We start from the raw sequence: 19,406 nt of genomic DNA, 5'->3' as shown, positions 1-19,406 counted from the left end.
AAAACAGATACATCCTAGAGAGGGTTAAACCACGCTACTCCTTGGAGGCAAGGATTCTGGGGGTTCGTCTGACATACTTTGGACATGTTGTAAGGAAAGACAGGTCCTTGGAGAGGGACATCATGCTTGAGAGGGTGGAGGGAGAGCGCAGGAGGTGAAGACCCTCTATGAGGTGGATTGATTCAGTGACTGGGGTAATCGCGATGGGGTGTCAGAGGCAGTGTGATGGCACAGGATAGAGCAGGGTTTAGGGCTGTTGTACATAGAGTCGCTATGAGTCGACTCGACGGCACGTAACAACAACAATGTGTCTCCTGATCTCCTGACTGTCAGTACCAAGAATGTTGATTGTGTATCCAGATAAGAAGAAATAGTTGACAATTTCATACTTTTCTCTATGTATCATGATTATCACCCAGTGAGGAGAATTTTTATTTTCTTGATGTTGAGTTATAAGCCATATTGAAGGCTGTAGTCATTGATCTTCTGCAACAAGCACTTTAAGTCTTCTTTGCTTCCAGCAAGCAAGGTTATTAATGAGTCTTCCTCCAATCTTCATACTACATTCTTCATAAAGTCCAGCTTCTCAAATGATTTGCTTAGTGTACAGATTAAGTAGGTATGAAAACAGGATACAGTCTTGACACTCACCTTACTTGATAGTAAACCTTGAAGTGTTGCCATGCTCTTTTCTGGCAACAGCTTTCTGGTGGAGGTATAGTTTTGATATAAGCATTTTCTAATTGTACAAGTCAGTGACATTGATTAATAATTTTTATTTTTTTATTTATTTTGTTACTGCTATTGAGAATATTCAAAGCAAAACATTCACCAACTCAAAAATCTGGAATCCATAAAATTTTAAATTCTATTCTGCAATTTTACCCTTTTTATCAATATTCATATGTAGAAACTTTGAACAAAATAGTTGGTAATGGTAGCTAGGCACTTCTGGTTCTTCTCATCTCATGGTAAAGAACCTGCTTATTCATGGAAACAATTATCCAAGACATTTCATAGCCGCCTCCTAGTTTTCTGTTGTTCCAATTGAACAGACACAGATTATTGTGCCCTAGCTGGCTGCTTGCAAGCTTTACAATCCCAAGGTGGGGCCTGACCACTAGTACTGAGCAGTTTAAGAAAAAATTCTATAGAGAAGCACTGGTCTAAAAGGGAAGGGGGATGGTAGATAAAATTTAAAATTCTCATGAATTCCAACTTCTCAGAGTGATAAAAGTTGGATTAACCCCAAAAACTGTTGCGCTGAGATAACTTTTAAACCTTATCCAAAAATATCTTTTGAAATATTAAACTTAAACAACAGTTTAGTCTAACTTTTAAAAAGGTCTGCTTGAAGTATTGTTCTCCTTTAAGACCTATCTGTATGAGATCAGATGGACAACAGCAGCTTGAGAGACTGGGCATGAATATTTGGGGCCTGTGGATCTATATTAATGAGGAAAGGACAACTTAAAAAACATGAATGAGGATGGGTATACAACTTATAAAAATAATGTCATTAAATGGTAGAAGTTACTGAATTGGTGTTTGTTTACCTGTGTATATTCTTTAAAAAAAAAAAAAAATCTAGGCACCACACAGTGAACTTGGAGGTAGGAAAAAAGTACTAGACACATATTAGGCCGATTAACCAAGATATCCCATAGCCCTAAACCTACTAAAAAAGGTACCAAATATGCGGAGGTGTTTGGTTGTACACAAACAGGCTCAGGTACTGCATTTTTCTTGAGAATCATTGCTATAAATCTATCTACCACAAACTTTTGTCAACTGAGCTTGTTACAAGTATACAGCATATTGACAGCAATTAAAATTACAGTAATTATCTGCAAAACCCTATCCATCATTCTCATTGCCATTGAGTTAAAATCAACTCATAGCTGATTTTGTAGTGAGTTTTCAGAGGCTCTAAATCACACAGGCGGAGATTGTCAGTATTTCTCCTGAGGAACAACTGGTGGATTTGAACTTCTCCTACCCCTTAAGCCAAGAGTGCTCACTCATTTCATTCATAATCATTTTCCCCATCTTCATTAACACACTATCTCTGACTCATTTCTTTCTTCTTTCTGCCCTTTGTAGCCTCTAATAAATTTCTATTTCTATCACTTTCCCATATTGTCTTTACATATAGTGAATTCTTATGGTATCTGTCCCTTTGTCACTTCACAAACTTATTTCACTCAGAGTAGTATCTTCAGGCTCCACTTATATTGTGTCATGTATCAAGACTTATTTTCTCCCATTGGTTAAGTAGTATTGCATTGTATATATGTACCATATTCTATTTCTCCATTCATTAGCTGGTGTACATTTAGATAATTTCCATCTTTTGGTTATTACGATGAGTGACCTAGTGACAAGAAGCTGGGCTTCAATTCTAAAGGCTTGCAATTTGAATCCACCAGCTGCTCCACAGGAGAAGGACAGGCAGTCTCGTCCTGTGTGATTTACTTTCTGAAAACTGCTGGAGGGTCAGCTATGAGTTGCTTCCTACTTGACGGCACACTACAACAATAACATGACTAGTGTAATAGAGAGCACTAGTTTTCAAGTCTCTATTTAGACTGCCTTGAACTCCTTTGAATATACATGTAGGAGTAGCATCACTGGGCCACATGGGAGATGTATTTCTAGTTTTTTAGAAAAATCATCATACTGTTTTTGACAATGATATACAATTTTGCATTACCCCTAGCAGCGGATAATCGATCCATTTTGCTCACATCATAAATAACATTTTTTTTAACATCTCAGCCATTCTCAATGTTGAATGAGAGTGAAATAGTATTTCATTTTGAGTTTGATTTACATCTTTCTTATGGATAGCATTGAGCATCTTTCCCTGTGTTTAATGGCCTTTTGAATGTCTTTTTTTGTGAAAAGTCTGTTCAAGTATTTTGCTTATTTTATAATTAGGGTATTTTTCATTTTGTTGTTAAGTTGTGCAAATTTTACATATATTTCAGTATTTAGATTGTTATCAAATACATGGTTTTAGAGAGTCTTGATAGCAATTTTTCTTTAAACTTTTTTAAAGCTTCTCATAAACAAAAGTGAGATTTATTTAGTCTTTCATTTTGTGTGCTTTTGTTATTATATTAGATAATCTATAATAAAAACTATACATTTTAGTGTTGTCCCTCTGTTTTCTTTTAAGAATATTATGATTTCAGTTTTTATACTTAGGTTTCTAATGTATTTCAAATTTGTTTGGGGATATAGTATGAGGTACTGATCCTCCTTAATTTTTCTGCATGTGGAAATACAATTTTCCAAACATTATTTATTAAAAATACTCTTCTCTTCCCATTAAATGGACTTAACACTCCTGCCAATAGTCAGTTGACTATAGTTGTGTGAATGTGCGAGTTTACTTCTATACTCTCAGTGTTATTCTATTGGACTATGTGTCTGTTGTTAGAGCTGCAGCAACCTGATTTGATTATTGCTGTGATGCTAACCATTGTGACACTGATGGGTCAAATGTGATAATGGTTACCAATGGTGAACTGTGTTTGGTGGAGCTTCCCGATTAAAACAAGCTTAGAAGCAAGAGTGGCATCCACTTCTGAAATAGCTTGCCTCTGGAAACTCTATGAACTTGACGAAACAATGAAAGTTATGCAAGTGTTCAGGTCTTTCATTCATAGGGTTGCTATGAGTTGTCTACAACTCGATGACCCTTAACCACAACAATATAATATGGTTTAAATTCAGAAAACCTGAGTCTTCCCACTGTGTCTCTCTCTTTTAACACTGCCATAGGTCTTTAGACCTATTGCTACTGTGTTGTTTTGGTTTGGTTCTTTCCTGTAATAAAGCTTTTTATAATTTTGATCTGGTTTTCGTTGCATCTATGGACAACTTTGTATGATACTGATATCTTACCAATAGTAAGCCTTCTAATCCATGAATGTGGACCATCTTTCCACTTCTTTTTTTTAAAAAATTATTTTGTGTGTGTGTGCAATTGGATCTCACCAGAGATTGCTCCTCCTTCTTCAGCAGAGTGTCTGGTGGATTTGAACTGTGTATCTCTGGGACTGCAGTGCAGCTTCTTGCCACCAGGCCACCAGAGCTCCCTCATCTTTCCATTTATTAAAGTTTCTTTCATTTCTTTCAGAAATATTTTGTAATTTTTATTATACTATACTCTTTGAGTTATGTGAGCATTCTCACTCTCCTTTTCTGAGGTATATAAAACCTGACATCTAGCTGCCTGGGAAGGTTGGCAGTTTAAATCCATTATCTGATCCTCAGGAGAAAATTGTACAGTTTCCTCTCATAAAGATTTATAGCCTCAGAAATCCAATGAAGTGCCACTAGGGGTCAGAATCTAGGTGACAGCAATGGTTTGCATATACGCAGTGTCCTCTAAGTTTAGTATCTAAATTTTTGAGTTGGTTATTCATTTCCTCATCACCTTCTCTTTTCTATGTCTGTTTCCCCTTCTTTTCCCTCTTACTTGTGAACTCTAACTCTTCCTGCACTGCCAAATAAGTACACCATACATTCTGAGGCTGCAAATTGCATGAGAGAAGATGGCCTATCATCTTCCTGCTGAGCTGCTGGTGCATTCGATCTGTTAGACAGGGGTAGCCTTTGGGTTGACAGCAAATTCCCTATGGATAATCTATGTCACTGTAAATTCATGAGTAAAAAGAGGAATCTATAGAGGCGACAGTTTATAAATATATGCTGCATGGTCACAGAAAACTATTATTATTCTTAAATGTCACCAGATCAAACCAACTCATATCTGACAGTGTATCAGCTTTTCAGAGGCTGTCTCTTACACAAAAAGGAGATTGTCCATTTTACTCCTACAGAGCAGCTTGTGGATTCCAGTCACCTTTGCTTAGATTGACAGTGCAACACCTTACCACCAGGCCACCAGAGCTCCCTTACAGACGTCTACTATGAAGAGGTTTTTATTTTGCATTTCTTATTTCTCCTAGACCCTCTTTCTGCTATGTTTTTCCTAAGGATCCCACATATCATTTAACCCATTTTTGTGCTATGTAAAACTTTTACCTCCAATGCTCAAATATTTATAGATTAAAGATAGCACTAGGATCAATACAGAAGAGTATAAGAAGCATAATTATAAAATCATATCATACTGGGTTCTAATCCTGGCTTTGCAACTTCCTAAGTAAAAATTTTCAACAGTTTGATTAACTTTTTCAAGACTCCATTGCTTGTTAGGAAATACAAAAATAATAATATTTTTGTGCCCAATTCTGTGCATGAGAGAAAATGGATATGAAACTCGCAGCATGGTGCCTGGTACCAAGCAGGCACTCAGTGAATTGCAGTGACAATGATGCAAAGAGGAATTGAGAAGTGTCTAAACCCAGATGGTGGCTGCTAGAATGGTAAGGAAGGAACAGGTGCATGAGACATTATGTCTCAACATAGACTGGGGCTGCACTGGAGTGAAAGCAAGTGTTGACAGGTCTCCGTTAAAGAGATTAAGTGCTTGGCCTTGCGTGAGGCTCAGAGTGCCAGTCATGATGCGGCTTGACAGCTAAGCATCAGGGACCGCTGTGAAAATAAGCCAGGTGTCTCCCAGGACCCACCCTTGGGATAAATGGCTGAATTAATTCATTAAAATAATGGTTGTAGATCTGCTCGATGCTCAAGCAGATAAATGACAGGATAACCTAATTGGTGAGTGTGAATGGGACCGTTAATAGTGGCAGTTTTAAATATTTTCAAAGATTCATTGTCATGGAATATAAAACATTTTCCTTTTCAACTGTTTTTATGTGTACCATTCAGTGACATGAATTACATTTATCATGTTGTATAATTAGCACTTTATCCATGTTTAAATTATATTATTACCCTTACCATACTACCACTATTCATCACCATCAACTCAGAACTGACTCACAGTTGAACCTGTTGCAGATTTTTGGCAGACTGTAAATGGCATGGAAGGAGATGACTTATCTTTCTCCCATGAAGTCAGTGATGGAGCCAAACGACTGGAAATGTAGCCTCTGGATAAGCAGCACAATTCCCGAGGTGTTATTCTTTAAAAATAAGTAAATAAATTTAAAAATAGAACTGCCAATGAGTCTATTACAACTTATAATGACCACCAGGTTTCCAAGATTGCAAATCGTTTGGGAAGGAGATGGCCTATCTTTCTCCAGAGGAACTACTGGTAGATTTGAACTTCCAGAGACAAGCAGACTTTGGGTTAATAGCATGGCTCTCTAGAAATTATTCCATAAGAGCTTAATATCTCTTAAACAGTATCTCCCCATTTCTTGCTACCATTCATCCCTGGGAATCACCAATATACTTTTCAAATGGTGTATGATCTCAGTTATTCTAGAGAATTTCTAGAATAGGTAAATGAATAAATGGCTTTTAAATTATAGTTAAAACATCTGTGTTCTAAGTATACAATGGATGGTCAAATGAAAATATATGTCCTGGATAAAGTGCAGCCAGAGTCCTCCTTGGGGACCAAAAAGATGAAACTTCACCTCACTTACTTCAGGGATGTTCCTAGGAGAGGCTGTTCTTGGAGACGGACATCATGCTTGAAAAGGTGGAGAGTCCAAGAAAGAGAGGAAGACCTCTAACCAGATGGATTGATAAAGCAACTGCTTTGATAGTCTTGAGTATGGCAAAAAGTGTGAGAATGGCACAGGATAGATAGGACAGATTTCATAACTGTTGTTTATAGAGTCGCTATGGATTATATTCAGCTTGATGGCATCTAAAAACAACAACATATACAATATGAATTTTGATATACATTGTGTTCTATTGGAGTCCAATTAAGTTAAGGCTTTCAGTTTGAGCTATAATCCACTGTACACTTTAGGAAAGCATATTTTCAGAAAAATCAGCACAATTCCTAAGCACTAAGAAAACAGAGTCTGAAGTCTGAAACTGGAAATTACAACTTTGTAGTCTTGAGAGTCTCATCTAATAAGTCACAAAAGTCTAGCTGGTTATATACATATTTACACAGAACACTTCTAAACTAATGATATCATAATTTTGGGTGCCATGAAACAGTTGAAACTGCAGAAGTTGCCAAACCTGGATTTGAATTTTATAACCAGCAATATTATTTTTGTAACTTCCAACAAGTTAATTAAGTTTTCCACATTCGTTTCATCATGTAGCAAGAGAAAACCATATTACTTACATGAATATACAGGGGGAAGTAATAATGTATACAAACCAGGATACTTGACTCTAGAACATCTAAGCTGCCCAAAGTAAAACATATGATCTAACTCTTTCTCTTGATAGGTTTGCTTCCCAGGTAGAGCCAAGGAATGCTATAGAGAGAGCTAGATTTCAGAAGTGAGTGTGAAAACATTGCTCTGTGAGCAGGATAACAGAGGTTCAGTGTTTTGTGACTGGTATGTACTGAGTTATGCCCTACAAGGGAGAAGGGGGAAGAAGTTGAAATTCTAATATAACTTTTCTTAGAACTAAGAAGGTTAAAAATATCAGAAATTAAGTAAATGTGAAGTTATACCAAAGTAGAGTGTTTTCCAATCCAGTCTAGGTTGTTGATGTTGTTCCATGACACTGGGCCACCAGTGATTCATAGTAACCCTATGTACACTATCTCCAAACCCCACCCTATCCTGAGCCATCTTACTGTCTCCGACATACCTACCTTCATTATGCCAGTTACTGTGTCAATTCATTATCATCCAGGGTCTTTCTTTCCTGCACTGAGCCTCCACTCTTACAAGCATGATGTCCTTCACCAAGCACTGGTCCCACCTGGCCAGAGGCCCAAAATATGTGCAATAGAGCTTCAAAATCCTTGCCTCCAAGGAAAAACTTGCTTTCACCCTCTCAAGGACAGGCCTGGTTCTTCTCTTACTACTCCATGGTATGTTCAATACTCTTCTCCAACACCACTCAGAGGCATCACTTCTTTTTCTACATCCTTAGTCATTGACCAGCTCTCTGATGCATAGCAAGTAATTGCGAAGACTATGCCCTGTATCAGATGCACCTTAGTCTCTAGGTTGACATCATTGCTCTTTAGATCTCTGGAAAGGTTCCTGACAAAGATTTTCCTAAAGCAATTCTTTTGATTTCCTCACTGCTGCTGCCAAGAGTGTTGGTTGTGGAACCATACAAGCTGAAATTGTTAATAACATCAAGGTCTTCTCCATCTATTATGGTGCTAACAATTGTCCTAGTGATGACAATCTTTGTGGGTTTTTTTGTTATGTTGAGCTTCAATCCATAGTGTAAACTACAGTCCTTGACCTTCTGCAGCAAAACCTTCAGTATGTATACCGGTATAAAATATTTTTTTAATGGGGGGGGGAACCCCAATGCTTCAGGTTCTCAATTTCAGCAAGCAAGGTTGTGTCATCTACATAATGCAGGTTGTTAATGAGTCTTCTTCTAATCCTGATGCCACACTCCTCCTCATAAAGTCCAGTCCCCCAAAGGATCTGTTCCGCATATAAATTGAAAAGATATGGGGATTGGACACATTCCTGACTTACTCCTTTCATATTTTGAGCCATCCAATGTAATGTTCCTATTAGAGAGATAGGGGGAGAGGGAGAGGAAGAAGGTTAGGGAGATGGAGACGGAGACAGAGAGAGACATAGAGCAGCATGCAGAGAGACAGAGCAGCACACAGAGAAGACAGCCACAATGAAGATGCATCTGTAAACCAAGGAACATCAAGAAACACCTGGGGCTACCAGAAACTGGAATAGATCAGGAAAGGCCTTTTGTCTCAGAAAAAAAAGAAAAAGAATGCATCATCCTGCCAATGTCTTGAATTCAGACTCCCACCTACCAGAACTATGAAAATATAAATTTAGGTTTTTATAAACCATTCAGTAAGTAGTATTTTGTTTTGGCAGCCCTAGGATATGATTATATTCCAGAAGTGTGTCCACAGTGCAGTCTGGTTAGAGAGATTGAGATGGAGGTGCACGTATTGTGTGGAAGGGAAAGGTGTAAGCATTTTGTCAAAAACGCTATGACACCTAAACAGCCTTAATGCCCATCACCAAAATGCAGCCCTGAAGGATAAAGAAAGGTGTACTTTGAGATAATGCCATAAAGGCCAGAAGGCCCTCACATGTTGATCAGAGAGAGTTTACACATGCCTGGGTTTCTACCTGTCTACCAGTTGCTCTTTATAAAGACTTGCTTCAATCTTCCCCTTATCCTTTTGAGGTAAGAAAATTACTTAAGTGTGTTTAAATGTGTTAAGTGTGTTCCATTAAGAAATTGGATCTCCATGGTCTCTTAAGACCCAGTGCAACCCAAAAGTACCTTGCTGTTATGTTTCCTCAAGCTGCCTATGACTCGTAGGGACCTTGTAAACAGCAGATTGAAACTTTGCTTTATTCTGTTCCATCTTGAAGATCTATTACAAGTTCTAACCTATTGTTACAGTTAACATAGTTGTTAATCCACCTTGTTCAGGGTTTTCTCAAAGAATGAGAAGTGAAGCTTTGCCATCCTTGCCTCTAAGGAACACTCTCATTGTACTTCCTCCAAAACAAACGTGTTTGCTTTTTTAGTAATCCACAGGAAATTCAGTACTCTTCATTGACAATAACATTCAAAGGCATCTATTCATTTACTGTCATTCCTATTTATTGCTCAAATTTCAAATGCAATTGAAATTACCATGGTATGTGCAAAAGCAGTAGATACAACATGGGAATAGCTGAGTCTGACTGCTACCCAGTCGCCACAGGGGAACTTTTCCCATAAATAATATCCATGTTCTTGTTGCTGTTGTTACGTGCCGCCAAGTTGACTCTGATTCATAGCGACCCTATGGACAACAGCTTGGAACCCTGCTCTATCCTGAGCTATTGCATCGCCTCTGAAACACCTACCCCCATAGCCCCAGTGACTGAGTCAAGCATGATGTCCCTCTCTGAGGACTGGTTCCTTCTTACAGCATGCCCACAAGTATGTCAGACAGAGCTTCAAAATCCTTGCTTCCAAAGACCAGCCTGGTTTCACCCTCTCCAGGACAGATCTGTTTGTTCTTTTAGCAGTCCATGGTATAGTCAATACTTTTCACCAGCACTACAACTCAAACATCAATCTTCCCTCTCTCATCTTTAGTCATTGTTTAGCTCTCTGATACATCAAAGACCATGGCCTGGATCAGGCCCACCTTAGTCTCTAAACTAACATCATTGCTCTTCAGCACTCTGAAGAGGTCCTTGACAGCAGATTTTCCCAATGCAATTAATATTTTTGTTTTCTGGTTGTTGGTACCAAGAGTTTATTGTGGAGCCAGACAAGCTGAAGATGTTAACAATCTCAATCTCTTCACCATCTCTCATGATGTTACTAATATTTATAGAGTTAGATAAATAGTTGCATAGTCAGACATGCCACTCCACATGCTCCTGTACCTATTTATATGAGTCATTGGGTCTGATGTTCATTGCAGGACTCACGGACTTTACTCCCAGTTGTGGGGTTTATTAGGGAAATAGGTTGAAGAATGGGAGAGGAAATTAATATCTCACATTGTAAAGCCAAGATTAGTCTAGCAACCCAAGCCAGATTATCAAGGCACAGTTCCTCAATTAGTGAACATCTAGGTTCAGTTCAACAGCACAAATACAAGAAGCTTCTTGTTTCCTCAATTAATGATATACAATATTACCTTGGGTGTTGATTGTGAATCCAAGTGAAATTAAATCTTTGACAACTCTCTTTTTCCATCTATCATTACTACAGGGTTTATTGGTTCACTGATGAAGATTTTTCTTTTCTTAATATTGAGATGTAACTCATATTGAAAACTGTAGCCTTTATTCTTGTTCAGCATGTGTTTCAAGTCTTCCTCACACTCTGCAAACAAAGTTGTGTTATCTAGATAGCATAGATTGCTGATGAGTCCAGGTTCTCAAATATAAATGCTTACCTAGAAAGATAAACCTTAATGAGGTTTTGTCCAGACTAGTGGCTGGAAATCAGTCCTAGTGTTAATTCAGAGTCTTCTTAACTTTGGGACCTTAAGGAAAAAGTATCTATGATTCTTCTCTTCCTTCTCTATATATCAGTAAGATATAGTAGAAGGCACTACTTGTGTTCTCTTGGCAGCACTGTGAGAGCTATTCATTCCAGTGTGAGAAAGTATACAAATTATCAGCACAGTCAAGTAGAAACACTTACTTCCATGATTACCACGTACCAGAAATTATTCCAGGCCGCTTATATTTATAATTCTTCAATCTTAACCTCTTAATGAAGAAACTGCTATTATTACCCCCATGTTGCAGGTAGACACAGTAAAATAGAGAGGTTAGTCACTTCAAGTTATAGAGCTTGTAGGTGAGAGAGTCTGAGTTTGAACTCATATCTGGAACACTGTTTTAGTTGATCAACTCTCCTCAGAACCTGCCCGCTTTGCTGCTCAGCTCTCCTAAAGAACCAGCAGACCTAATTGTTAATTGAGGTCCCCTTGTTTATAACCTGTTTTGCACTAGCAAAATCTGTAACTACTAATGGCCTCATTTACAAAGTAGAGATGACATTTCCTACCTCAAGCAGTAAATTAGGTAGCAGGTGATGGAATAAGAAATAAATTGATGTTTACATATTTTTTTCACCGCCACATGAAGACTGCCAGTGTTTCTATACGCCTTGGCTAACTAAGAGTAGACAACAAACTAGTGGAAAGCAGACTAATGAGAATGTATAAACAAAAGAGTGGTGAATATGATAAAGGTTAGAAAAGAACTTCTATGATGATAATACAGAGGAAGGGGCAGCCAATGAAGGTATAGGAGACAGTGATACATCAAATGAAAAACAATGGGGATTGTTTTAACCCTGTAGTAAGGGTTGATGGGCCCCCAGCAATGACTGAGGCAGCCAGGAGCTCTGGGAAGATGTATTTGTATGACAGAAGTTGTGGGATTAACAATAATGGCATATCTTTTGCAGGAGGGTGGTCACAAAAAAGTATCCATGCACATTTTATCCACAGCAGCAAGCACCATGGATAGAGCTTGACAGCTACTAAACAGAGGAGCCCTGCCCTCCTCTCTCTTACTGTTCTGTCCTCTTACAGGGCAGTAGCCAGGGGAAGGATATCACATTACAATGCGCCCCCCCCCCCCTTCACTGGGAGAAAGTATGCCACAGTGATTAGATTGGAATCAACACTTCAGCTTCTTTTCACACACACATACACACACATACACAGAGATTTTAATTTTAACATGAAAATTTGATGAGCCAAATATGCAGCATTGCCTGGGTCGATATCTACATTTCAAATGCATTTACTGTCATTACTGAAAGAATCACCACTTGGTGAACCATTAAGACAAAGCACTGAGTAAATTAGCTAAATCATGCCTAGGGTAACCGCTCTGCAGGGCTTGTTGGGAAGACTTTCTTCCTGCAAGTGGTGATTGGTAAAGGAATGCTTCTGGAAATTGACCCTTCTAGGAAGGAGGGAGCTTTTAATCAGGAAAACACTAAATAGAGATGAAGGTGAGGAGGGGCTGTGTGGAATACATCAACCTGTGAATAAATAAGCCTGAGTGAATCTCCTTTCTGTGTCACCACTAGGGCTTCAAGCTGGCTCCAAGATACAGAAGGGGCATTGTGAGACCTTTCAGAAGCTTTGCAAATGAAATTGGTTTATCAATAGGACTATGGAAATGGACACTAATTACAAGTGCCACACTCCATCACTATTTTTGAGTTTTCTGAATTCTTTGAGATATGTAGTATGCTATCTGGTAGAGAGCATGGGTGGCTTAGTGGTAAGACATCGCCCTCCTAATCCAAAGACACACAGATCAAATCCACCAACTGCTCCCTGGGAGACGTATGAGCAATCTCCTCCTGTTTACTGCCTCTGAAAACCCATTGGATGGGGAATCGATTCTACCTTATTGGTACACAACAATAACAATAACAATAACAATAACAATAACAATAACTGGTAGAAAGCAGTATCTGTGAAGTTGATTCTAACCCATAGCAATCTTCCACTGAGTGTGCAAGACTGTAAATCTTGATGGGAGGAGACTGCCTATCTTTCTGCTGCTGAAGGTCAAGTGCATTTGATCTGTCAACTTTTTGGGTTGTTAGGTGGTTATGAAGAATAGGTGCAGGAGAGGTTTTAAATAGAGAGGTGACAAGAGGCCTCCCTTAGCAATGTCCATGGGTAGTGACAAGACAGTGGTAAAAGTGTTGTCTTTCTCTTTTTTTTCCCCCAGCCTGTCACTAGGGATATATTGTAGCTAATGTTAGATGGATTTTGGCTGAAAGCAAAGAATACCAGAGGAATGTCTATCTGTGTTTCTTTGATTGTGCTAAGGTGTTTGACTGTGTGGATCATAGCAAACTGTGACTGACTCTGAGAAGAATGGGAATCCCAGAACACTTTATCGTGTTAATGTGAAACCTATACATGGACCAAGAGGCAGTCATCAGAACAGAGCAAGGAAACACTGCATGGTTCAAAATTGGGAAGGGCGTACGCCAGGGATGTGTCCTATGTCCATACCTTTTCAACCTGTGTGCAGAACAGATTATCTGGGAGGTTGGGCTATATGAGGAGAAGTGTGGCATCAGAATTGGTGGAATATTCATCAACAATCTGTGTTATGCAGAAGACACAATTTTGCTGAAACTGAGGAGGACCTGAAGCACTTGATGCAGAGGGTCAAAGACTGCAGATTTCACTATGGATTGAGGCTCAATATCATTAAGGCAAAGATTCTCACCACTGGGCCAATTGGCAGCATTAGGACGGATGATAAAGAGATTGAGATTGCTAACAGCTTTAGTTTGCTTGGCTCCACAGTCAACACTCTGACACCAGCAGCCAGGAAATTAAAAGACTTATTGCGATGAGGAAGTTATGGACCTCTCCAAAGTACTGAAGAGCAATGGTGTCACTCTGGAGACTACAGTGATACTGATGTAGGCCATGGTCTTTGCAATCGCTTGCTATGCATCAGAGAGTTGGACAATGATTAGGGAGAATAGAAGGAGAATTGATGCCTTTGAGCTGTGGTGTTGGAGAGGAGTATTGAACACACCATAAACTGCTAAGAAATTTAACAGGTTCATCCTGGAGAGGGTTAAATCAGGCTGATCCTTAGGGGCAAAGATTCTGAAACTTCGTCTGACATACTTTGGGCATGTTGCAAAGAGAGACCAGTCCTTGGAGAGGGACGTCTAGCTTGGGAGGGTGGAGGAACAATGCAGAAGGGGAAGACCCTCTATGAGGTGGATTGATTCAGTGATGAGGGTAATTGGAGTAGGTGTGTCAGAGACAGTGAGATTGGCACAGGATAGAGCAGGGATTAGGGCTGTTGTACATAGGGTCGCTATGAGTCATAGGCAACTCTATGACCTATAACAATCAATCAATCAATGTCATGGCTCCACATTCTGGCTCTACCCTGCACCAGCTGCATGATGTTAGGTCAGCGTTCTGCAAACATTTATTAACCTTTAGCATGCATAGAAATGCCCTCAAGAGCTTTAAAACACACTGTTAGCCCCACCGGCAGAATTTCTGAATCAATCAGTCTAGGATGGGCTGGAGAGTTTTGTATTTCTTACAGGTTTTTGGCTGCTGCTAAAGACCACACTTTGAGAACCATTGCACTAGGCAAAACAGTTCACTCTTACCCTTAGCTTCCTCAGTTACACTGGAAGTGGAAAAGCCTGCCTCATAAGGTTACTATCTGTGTCCAAAACACAGTTCAAAGTCAAATTCACTCCCTTTAATTCAATTCCAACTCAGAGCAACACTGTCAGATTTTCAAGACTGTGAATCATAATAGGGGAGACTGCTCATCTTTCTCCCAGAAAGATGCTGGTGTTTTAGAATCACCAGACTGTGGCATGAGTAGTGAAATTGCTTCAGCCTGCACCACCAGAGCACCGTTTGGGCTTAGCAAATGATAGCTAAATCTGCTGTTACTGGTTTTTTTATGAATAGTTCATCTGTCTGGGCCTTAGTTTCTTCAACTGCATTACAATGTACTTCAGCAGAAGAACTAGCTTGTGCAGAAGAAACAAGAATCATTGGAAAGGCCTGTGCTGGGGTTAAGGGATCGTAAAAACATTGCTCGAGGAGTTAAGAGCCAAATGAATCTTAAAGGGTGACAGGCATTAGGTATGATGAAGAGTAGAAGAAAGCAGTGAGCAGAGTACCTTCGTGTTCATTGGCATCGAAGTGAGGAGAAGCATAGTATGTTTTTTTCTGTCTCATGCCCTTCATGTCAGAACTGACTCATAGCTGTCCCTCAAGTAGGTTTTCAGAAGATGTAAATTGCATGTGATGAGATTGCTCACCTTTATCCCATAGACAAACTGGTGGATTTGAGTCAGCTGCCCTTGGGTTGGGAATGCAACTTTTTACGTACTAGGTCACCAGAGTTTCCTCTAGTATGTTCAGGGAGCTTCAAATGTACGGTGAGTGCAGTAGCCTGTTGGGGGATCAAAGGAAGCTATGTTAAACTAGGTAAAGTGACTCAGTTTCATCTTAAAACCACAAAGGTTCAGTAAATGGTTCATCAAGGAGGAAATGTGATTGTTTCCTATTCATGAATGACTACCTAGAAAGATATGAAGGAAGAGCTAACGTGAAATATCTGTATCCAGAGGTAGAAGAAGAGTGAAGAGGTCAAAGGTACAGCTTATGATGCTGTTAAATGCATATTTCATAAGATGACCCGGATGGGGGAAATTGGGGTTCCAACTGCAATCTAGACTCTTTTCTAAGCAGCTTTGATATGAGCTGAGACTTCTCAGAGGAATGAGAAGAGTCTTTTTAAATTATTGGCCAGAGAAGTCACTATTTTGTAAATTAGCTCATGGGCTCCAGATGTGGAAGTTTGGTAGCTGTTGCCTGAAAGAAGCTGAACTGAGTTATTCACAATAAAAATTAAGAGGAAGAGATTTAACTGAGATTGAAATTATTGGATCAATCACATTCTTTAACAGATAGAGTCAATGACAAGAGAAGCTGAATAGCCAAGTCATATCATGCAACTTGTAACTGGCAGACCCACAAGTAGAACTCAAGGCCCTCTACTTTTTATTCCTTGAGTTTTCCTGTAAAGCTAAACAAACCTAATGCCTTCTTCCCAAGGGCTGAGCAACTAACATTGTTAGTGAGTCTTAGTTTATGAATCTTAGATTCTTAGCTCCAACTAGTGCTGAGTTAGGTGCACTAGGCCAAGTGCTTTCTTTATATTATTGAATGTAGTGTTTTCATCTATCCTGCAAGTATCAATATTAATACTCCTTCTTTCTCCATCCATACTACAAATGAGAAGACAAAGAAATATTGACTTACATTTTCCCCCATTCATTCAACAAGTAAGTGACAGAGGAAAATTCAAACGTCAAAATTCATGTTCCTTCCATTACACCCAGCTTTGTACAGTGTGCTTTCCCCTTGGAAGGATCAACCAAGAGAGGTGAAGTACCAGCTGTGATAGAACTTGAACTCTGAACTCTAAGCCCTGCTTTGCTTTGGTCAGAAATGGTACGAAGGATGTATCTCCTTGTGAGTCACTTCTGTCTGTGTAGTGATGATGTTTGTGGAACATAGCAGAATTTTTTTTCTGTTTGTTCCTAAGGTGTATTTATGACTGTGTCTGAAATATAAATATAGAAGGACACTAACACTTTATCAAGTTACACTAGAATTGCCCTTATAAGCAGAGCTTGTCACTAGCCATTTAATTGTGACGAGAAAGACAATCTGTAAATGATTCAGTTTGGTTTGGGTTTAAAGGAGGGGGGGACTCACCATGGACATGCTGTCTGCTATGCTCTGCACTGAGGTCAATCTCAGAGTAAGTCAGATATGACCCTTAGTTACAATTAATGTCTGTAAGGCCAAACCATCTTGGACAGGTAATTCAAACAATTAAAGTGTAATGTGAACTCCTCAAGGACAGGCATCTTCATTTGTTTTGTTTACTTATCTATTCTGAGCTGGCCTTGATGGTCAGAATTATATGGGCAAAATAATCCATAAGAAAATGCTTCCCTAGTAACATTATTACCATGAAGATGTTTGTTTAGAAGAACCCAGGTTCCATGTACAGCTCAACAAAACTCAACTCCTTACTGTCAAGTAAGTATCATAGAGCATCTGGTGGATTCAAACAGCACAACTACCCACCATTAGGCAACCAAAGAGGATACCTCACTGTTAGTATCATTGTTACATACCACTGAGTTGAAACAGAGTCATAATTCCTCCAGAGTTTTCAGAAGAAGGTAATTGCACTGGAAGAGACTTCTCCACAGAGCAGCTTGTGGATTTGAACTGTGTGTCTTTGTGGTGGCAGTGCAATTCCTTACCACTAAAACTGCCACAGTCCCCTAGAGAGTATGCCTAGAATTTACTCAAGTTGGGGGGGGGCACACCAAAAAGAAAACAAGACTCTCACACTGCCGTTGAGCTGGAGCCTATTCATAGCGGACCTTCTTCTTTCACAGGCTATAAATCAGGTGAGAGATTTCCTATCATTTTTCCTTGAGCCATTGTTGGCTTTGAACCTCCAGAGAGGTGCCACCTTTAGGTCAGCAGTGCAGCTTTCGACTAACTATGCCACTAGAGCTCCCTATTACTCACAGCACAAGTGAGATCTCTTTTCCCCAATATCCCAGACCAAGGTACATGCTGAGTGCTCACCAGCTAACTCAAGCCTACAGATTAAGTTTTATTTCTCTTGTATGGTATTTGGCCTGGTTTTAATTGATTTTAATCAAACATTTTTCTAGGTGGTACAGCACTGGTCTGTCCATTTGCTGTACAGAAGTAACTCGTGGTTGCTGTGATGCTGAACACTGTGACACTGTTGAGTCAAATGAAATAATGGTTACCCATGGTAGACAGTGTTTGGTGGAGCTCTCTGATTAAAACATGATTGGAAGGAAGAGTGATATCCACTTCTGAAATAGCTTGCCTCTGGAAACTTGATGAACTTGGAGAAATGCTGAAAGTTATACAAGTATTCAGGTCTTTCATTCATAGGGTCACTATGAGTCATCTATGACACAATGGCACTTAACAACAACATGGTATTTGTTGGGGTAAAATGTACTTCATGTAAATTTTAGGTCATGCATTAGATTTTAAAGTTGAGAGATGTAGCACAAAATCAACATTTCAGACTTCTCTTGAAAAATCAGACTTGTAACAGCTCCGCTCTGCTCCACTGAAGCTGGGGAGTTGCTGCCACCTTTTGTCCACATGCGGCCTATACTCTATTTTGTCATAGTCCTCACTACTCCCAGTTGTTCCCACCACATCCCTGACCCACTTGACTCATTACATTGCATAACTGGCTTCTGTAGACCATTGGGTTTGCAGTTGTATCAGAGGAAAATAAGAATGTTTGAAAGGAAAGGACAGATAGATTAAGTCCTGCCATTTAGCCACATGGCAAATATGTGGCAGAGAGAGGAAAAAACAATGACTGGCCCATTTTAGAGTTGATATAATGAAGCCTCAAGTGAGATGAATCTCTTGACGAGGATAAAAAAGCTAAGAAAGTGATAAGATCAGGATATCAATGCTGGTTGATTTGCTCCCAAGTCATATACTCTCTCAGAACTTTTACCTGAGTGCTTGTTAATCTTCACCCCTATTTGAACTTCAATGCTGACTCAAAGGTCTAATAATTTGCATATTAATTGAATGTGGCCCTGGAGACAGATCATTGGTTCCAGTGTGCAGTTTAAAGTTACATTTATAAAAACACTAAGTAAACTAATGTGGTAGTTGCTGAATCTTCTTGGTTTAGAGAAGGAAAGGGAGAAGTCATTAAATTACCTACTTTTTGTATTGTGATGTTTTGATTGCTGTGTGTTGTTGTTATGTTCCATTAACTGGAACCAACTCACAGATGACCCTCCAGTGAGTTTTCACGCTAGTAAATCACATGGGAGGAGAACCACCACCTTATTTCCCAGGAGTCGCTGATGAATTCGAACCAGATGCCTTTGGATTGGCAGCACAAACACTTACCACTAAGTCAACAAGCTCTAGTCATAAAGAAACTGGAGCTATGTTTGAAGACATGGAAACCCCCTGGATTTTTCAGGTGTAGTAAAGAAGCAATAACCAGTAGGGAGGATGTATATACAGGTGTGTGTCTCATAATATCCACTTCCATTCAGGCAATGTCTGGCCTCCACCTCACATAATCAGGGTACAGAGGAGGGATTTGCTTAAAAGGGCACCAGGAGACAGGGCTGGCATCAGCTTTGCAGGGCATTAATAACCACAGGTCAGCTCCCAAGGCTGCTGAGGCTAGACCACACAGTCCTCCAGGCAGCTGCTGTGGTTTCCACAGCGTCTCTGTCCTGTTTTCATAGAG

This window comes from Elephantulus edwardii, unplaced genomic scaffold (assembly GCF_000299155.1).
Source record: "Elephantulus edwardii isolate Elephantulus edwardi_28Jun2011 unplaced genomic scaffold, EleEdw1.0 scaffold00025, whole genome shotgun sequence".
NCBI lineage: Eukaryota > Metazoa > Chordata > Mammalia > Macroscelidea > Macroscelididae > Elephantulus > Elephantulus edwardii.
This window is presented reverse-complemented; position numbering follows the sequence as displayed.